The sequence below is a fragment of the Triticum aestivum genome, chromosome 1A (genome assembly GCF_018294505.1).
Source record: "Triticum aestivum cultivar Chinese Spring chromosome 1A, IWGSC CS RefSeq v2.1, whole genome shotgun sequence".
In the NCBI taxonomy this organism is placed as follows: Eukaryota; Viridiplantae; Streptophyta; class Magnoliopsida; order Poales; family Poaceae; genus Triticum; species Triticum aestivum.
Genome location: NC_057794.1, coordinates 289,373,888 through 289,379,799, shown reverse-complemented (window position 1 = coordinate 289,379,799; position 5,912 = coordinate 289,373,888). Strand labels below are relative to the sequence as shown.

General features: G+C 43.7%; 1 long non-coding RNA gene across 8 annotated transcripts; it reads left to right on the top strand.

Moving 5' to 3' along the window:
• The first annotated feature begins 2,716 nt into the window (after positions 1-2,716).
• LOC123046347 (uncharacterized) lies at positions 2,717-5,359 on the top strand. Of its 8 annotated transcripts, none has more exons than XR_006422229.1 (6): positions 2,719-3,374; positions 3,470-3,559; positions 3,761-4,041; positions 4,135-4,375; positions 4,778-4,958; positions 5,066-5,359. It is a non-coding gene; the product is annotated as an uncharacterized lncRNA (long non-coding RNA). The 8 variants fall into 8 exon arrangements; XR_006422205.1 differs by having other exon boundaries at positions 3,467-3,559; XR_006422189.1 differs by having other exon boundaries at positions 2,717-3,374; positions 3,470-4,041.
• Positions 5,360-5,912: the final 553 nt, after the last annotated feature.

Below are 5,912 nucleotides of genomic sequence, written 5' to 3'. Positions count from 1 at the left end.
ACATAATTTTCTCAACGAACAAGACTCAGGAGACTTGGACCCTACGTCAAGACAAAAAAGGAGGCCACGAGGTAGGGGGCGCGCCTACCCCCCAGGCGCGCCCTCCACCCTCATGGGCCCCCTGTTGCTCCACCGACGTACTCCTTCCTCCTATATATACCTACGTACCCCCAAACGATCAGATACAGAGCCAAACCCTAATTCCACTGCCGCAACTTTCTGTATCCATGAGATCCCATCTTGGGGCCTGTTCCGGAGCTCCGCCGGAGGGGGCATCGATCACGGAGGGCTTCTACATCAACACCATAGCCCCTCCGATGAAGTGCGAGTAGTTCACCTCGACCTATGGGTCCATAGTTAGTAGCTAGATGGCTTCTTCTCTCTTTTTGGATCTCAATACAATGTTCTCCCCCTCTCTTGTGGAGATCTATTTGATGTAATCTTCTTTTTGCGGTGTGTTTGTTGAGACCGATGAATTGTGGGTTTATGATCAAGTCTATCTATGAACAATATTTGAATCTTCTCTAAATTCTTTTATGTATGGTTGGTTATCTTTGCAAGTCTCTTCGAATTATCAGTTTGGTTTGGCCTACTAGATTAATCTTTCTTGCAATGGGAGAAGTGCTTAGCTTTGGGTTCAATCTTGCGGTGTCCTTTCCCAGTGACAGTAGGGGCAGCAAGGCACATATTGTATTGTTGCCATCGAGGATAACAAGATGGGGTTTTCATCATATTGCATGAGTTTATCCCTCTACATCATGTCATCTTGCTTAAGGCGTTACTCTGTTTTCATTAACTTAATACTCTAGATGCATGCTGGATAGCGGTTGATGAGTGAAGTAATAGTAGTAGATGCAGGCAGGAGTCGGTCTACTTGTCTCAGGCGTGATGCCTATATACATGATCATACCTAGATATTCTCATAACTATGCTCAATTCTGTCAATTGCTCAACAGTAATTTGTTCACCCACCATAGAATACTTATGCTCTCGAGAGAAGCCACTAGTGAAACCTATGGCCCCCAGGTCTATCTTCATCATATTAATCTCCTAATACTTAGTTATTTCCTTTGCTTTTTTACTTTGCTTTTATTTTTACTTTGCATCTTTATCACAAAATATCAAAAATAGTATCTCATCATATCTATCAGATCTCACTCTCATAAGTAGCCGTGTAGGGATTGACAACCCCTTATCGCATTGGTTGCGAGGATTTATTTGTTTTGTGCAGGTGTAAGGGACTCGCGTGTAGCCTCCTACTGGATTGATACCTTGGTTCTCAAAAACTGAGGGAAATACTTACGCTACTTTGCTGCATCGTCCCTTCCTCTTCGGGGAAAACCAACACAGTGCTCAAGAGGTAGCAAGAAGGATTGCTGGCGCCGTTGCCGGGGAGGTCTACGCAAAAGTCAATATACCAAGTACCCATCACATACCCTTATCTCCCGCATTACATTATTTGCCATTTGCCTCTCGTTTTTCTCTCCTCCACTTCACCCTTGCCGTTTTATTCGCCCTCTCTCTCTATCCTCCCTCTCTTTCTCTATTTGCCTTTTTTTTGCCCACTTGCTTTTTGTTTGCTTGCTTGCCACTATGGCTCTACCTAAATCTGGTGATCTTCACCTTAAAAGGATAGAAAAGATCGAAAACAATGTCAGGAGTTTTATGGTTTTGCAATTTGAACATAATAGTTTCTTCAGAAACGAGCTTAAGGAATAGAAAAGTTTTATGAGTTTTATGAACAAAGAGCTTGATGATATGTCTAAAGAATTCAATGGTTTAAGATCCCAGATTGCTCTTCTTGAGAAATTGACTGCTGAAATTTTGAATAAGCAGGCTACCCTAATAGGATGGCCGCTAAACAGGATTACTATAAAAATAAAGATGAAGATCTAAAAGTTATTAATGTGTCCCCTATTAAATCTTTGTTTTGCAATATGAATTTTGATAATGATGGGACTGAATATGATCCACCTTTATCTAGAAGGCGTTCCAAGAATTCGGATTTTTTTGATCTTGATGCTAAAATTGATAAAAGTGGGATTGAAGAAATTAAAACCCTAGATGTTGCTAAACCCACTATTATGGATTTCAAGGAATTTAATTATGAAAATTGCTCTTTGATTGATTGTATTTCCTTGTTGCAATCCGTGCTAAATTCTCCTCACGCTTATAGTCAAAATAAAGCGTTTACTAAACATATCGTTGATGCCTTGATGCAATCTTATGAAAAAAAACTTGAATTGGAAGTTTCTGTCCCTAGAAAACTTTATGATGAGTGGGAACCAACTATTAAAATTAAAATTAAAGATCATGAATGCTATGCTTTATGTGATTTGGGTGCTAGTGTTTCCACGATTTCAAAGACTTTATGTGATTTGTTAGGTTTCCGTGATTTTGATGATTGCTCTCTAAACTTGCACCTTGCGGATTCCACTACTAAGAAACCCATGGAAAGAATTAATGATGTTCTTATTATCTCTACTCCTAATGTCTCAGTTGGTAGGTCGCGTTTCGAGTTTTATTTTCGTCCAACCTCACCCGGTCTTTTTTGGTACTTCTTTGGTACTTCCTCCCACCTCCCTCTCAGACGCGAAAAACCAAGAAAAACCCCGCGATCGAGTCCGGCACACGCCCAACCTCCCGTCGTAATTAACTGAGACGATCGAAAATAAACCACCAAGCACAAACCAGCAAAAATTAACCAGCGAAAAAAAACCCAAAACAATCGCACGCACGTACGAGCGAGGCCGCCCACCCTCGAGCGAGAACCACTCGCACGCACGACTCACTCAGCAAATCATGCGCCGCCGCCCTCCATCCTTCGCCACCGCCGCTCCATCCCTTCGCCGCCGCCGCTCCATCCCTTCGCCGCCGACCTCGCACATCAAAGCCGCCGCCGCTCCATCCCTTTGCCGCTGCCCACGATCCACTTCAGGAGACGCCGTCGATCCCGTTGAGGACCTGCTGCCCATCATGTCGAGGATCCGAAGATGATCCCCTTCAGGAGCCTTGCCGATCCTTCTCCACACGCCACCGCCTCCCTTGCGAAGACGCCTTGCCATGGATATCAATCGGCGCCACGACGACCGTGGCCTCCCCACCCGCCGACGTTCCAGATCCGGCCATCGTTGACCCCCTCCACATCAGTGATTGGTCAAGGTAGGGGTGTGTGGCTCTATCCATCTTCCCGCGTGTACGGTGTCCATGTATCCCGGGCAAGGGTGCTTGTGAGATCGGGAGGCGATCAAAAGGAGGAAGAGGAGATCCATGGTTGGGGATACATTCAACGACCTAGGCATCATCCTCCCTGACGTCGTACTCGAAGCCCGCAGCCATTGCCTTCTCAATCTATGTTAGTCAGCAGCAGCAAGGTCAGGCCCCACTATATTTTCTTCAGATCTTGCATCGCCATGGTGACTCCACAAAATTTGTACATCCATTGCCGACGTTGGTATTTATTCAGCAGAGAATTAACAACAGTAGACCAAAGCAAAGGGGGGTCAGCCTGAATGGGACGTATCCCCTTCCAGAGGACTCGCCCTAGCTAACCTGCACGGTACCTTTCAATAGCACTTCTCCCAGTAAGTTTGCAAATTTTGGATCCACCACTTTTGAATCATGCTTGGTGTGTGCTGACGGTGCACGAGGAACGTGACGGTTTTTCTCTGAATCATGCCATAGTTCTCTCAATATTGTACGTGTTGTTCTCTCAGCATTGTACGTCTTGTTCTCTGCATGATGTGTGGTCGATGGGCAGAGGCGACGACTGGCGGCTGTTCTATTTACACCTGACATGGTTGAGAGGCTAGGGAGCAGGCGATTTTGCACTCGTATTTGGTTGGCAATGGAGATGAATTTGTGAGAGATGTGGCTGGAAGTTGCACCGGTCATTTTTCTGCCCTCTCTATGTTATCCCTTTGCACTAATCGGTAATTGCTTTTTGACCAGGGGATAGGGTAGCGTACACGAACAGCAAAATTGTAGAAGACGAGGAGGACAATCTGAGTGACCAACATTATGTGGAGTATTGAGATGCAGGTAAGACATGTGTAATCTGAATTGAGACATATGGAGGGCATACATAGTATGTATGTGCAGTTTTTAATTGTAGGTTGAATTCTTGTTCTCTAGATCCGTCTTCACTGACAGCACGCGCTTGTCTGTGACCTCCCACCAGCAACGCCTTGAGGTCACCCACACAAGCGACCAAGCAATTCCACGCTGTCACCCTCTGCTACTTCGCCAACGACATCGAGGAGGTCGTGGGTGAGAGCTACTGTCCTCCCTGGAGAACATGCTCGTGCCCCATGCGTACGAAGAAGAGCTAAGACACTCGCATGGGTGCTCAAGGAAATACACCAGATTGAGCAAGGTTAGATTAAAGTTCCTTCATTCTACACTAGCTTTTCTTGTGCCTTTAGGTATTTCAGATAAGTATCGTATGCTGCCTACAACATGTAAGGGAAGCTAAAAAGGATTACAAAATATTTATGCTTCTTCATAGTTGTCCATTTGGTTCTAAACTTTGTTGAGTGGCAGACATATTTTACATTAATTAATAAATAATGTTGCTGCACACGTGAGTTGGTTTGCAATGAAGTGGGCAGGTAGACATGTTTTTGTTGAATAAATATTTTTCATAAATACGAGGGCATTAAGATAATCTATTCTTTCTTTACTCCATTGACAATGGGACAATGTTCTTTTTGTGTTTCAGAGTAAAAAAAGACTCCAATCTGAATCTGATGAGTAAAAAAATATCGTTGTGTTTCAGAGTGTTACGCAATTTATCAACAAGAGCAAAGACTCCAATCTGATGATGTAGGACAGCTTTAATGTGACAGAGGATCATGGTGGTCGATGGATTGTGCACCCGGTAGTAGACTAGGAAAGGAACATTATTTACGGAACACAATGATATTCAGAGCAGCCCTGCACTATGTGAGATTTAGAAGGTATTCAAATTAGTGTTTGTTGATAACTGCAAATTCTGTGTGTCCGAGTTTCATATTTTTCTTTCTATCCCTGTCAACGTACTAATCCGTTGTTCTTTGATGTGCAGTTGGTACTGCCGGCGGATGCATCCATGTGCTAATCTCCTGGCACCGCGTAGACGGAGCCAAACGAGTTGGGGCCTCCGGCCGGCTGGTAGTGGACAACAACACCGGGTTTGTTAATTAATCAACAAGTCACAGATTGTCCTCTTTTTTGATTGGTCTGGTCTGGATTATCAGGCCTGCCGCGCAATCATAGATTTATCTTTTGATTTATGTGGGTGGACAGAAACACCCTTTCTAAAGTTTTCTAGGGATTGTAATGAAGCACGGTAACACACTCCAGCATTCATTCTTTGCTTGATATTAGCAAACAATGTAAAATAACCAAGCTCACAACATTCTAAAGCGGTCTATTAGCTACTTCAGCAGACAACAGACAGAAAGAAGTAAGCAGTGTTTGATTTGCTCATACCCGTGGAGGGATCGAATTCTGCCCAAAGTTTGTCGCAGCACTTGTGGTCAGCAGCGAGGATGAGCACCCACACCCGCTCCTTGTTGCTGGCCTCTGCATCCTCCTCCCTTGAAGGGGGTCTATGCGGGGAGTTGATCTAGAATATCCTATTGTTAGATATAACAAATAGGTGACAAGAAATAAACAAGAACTATGTAGTACAATATATGTGTCACACAGTATACTTTGAAAATGTGTAATTTGAGATTCTGATATAGATGTAGGCCTGTAACACACCTTGAACATGCACTGAAAATTGTTGTTTACAGTCTGATTTCTAAACGTGATGAAAACCCCTATTTAAAAAAGGATTTAATAGAATTTGTAGTGATTCTTTTGTCAGATTGATAATATATTGCAAATTATGCTTGATGGTTAATTTCTTGGCATAAAAGGTGCTT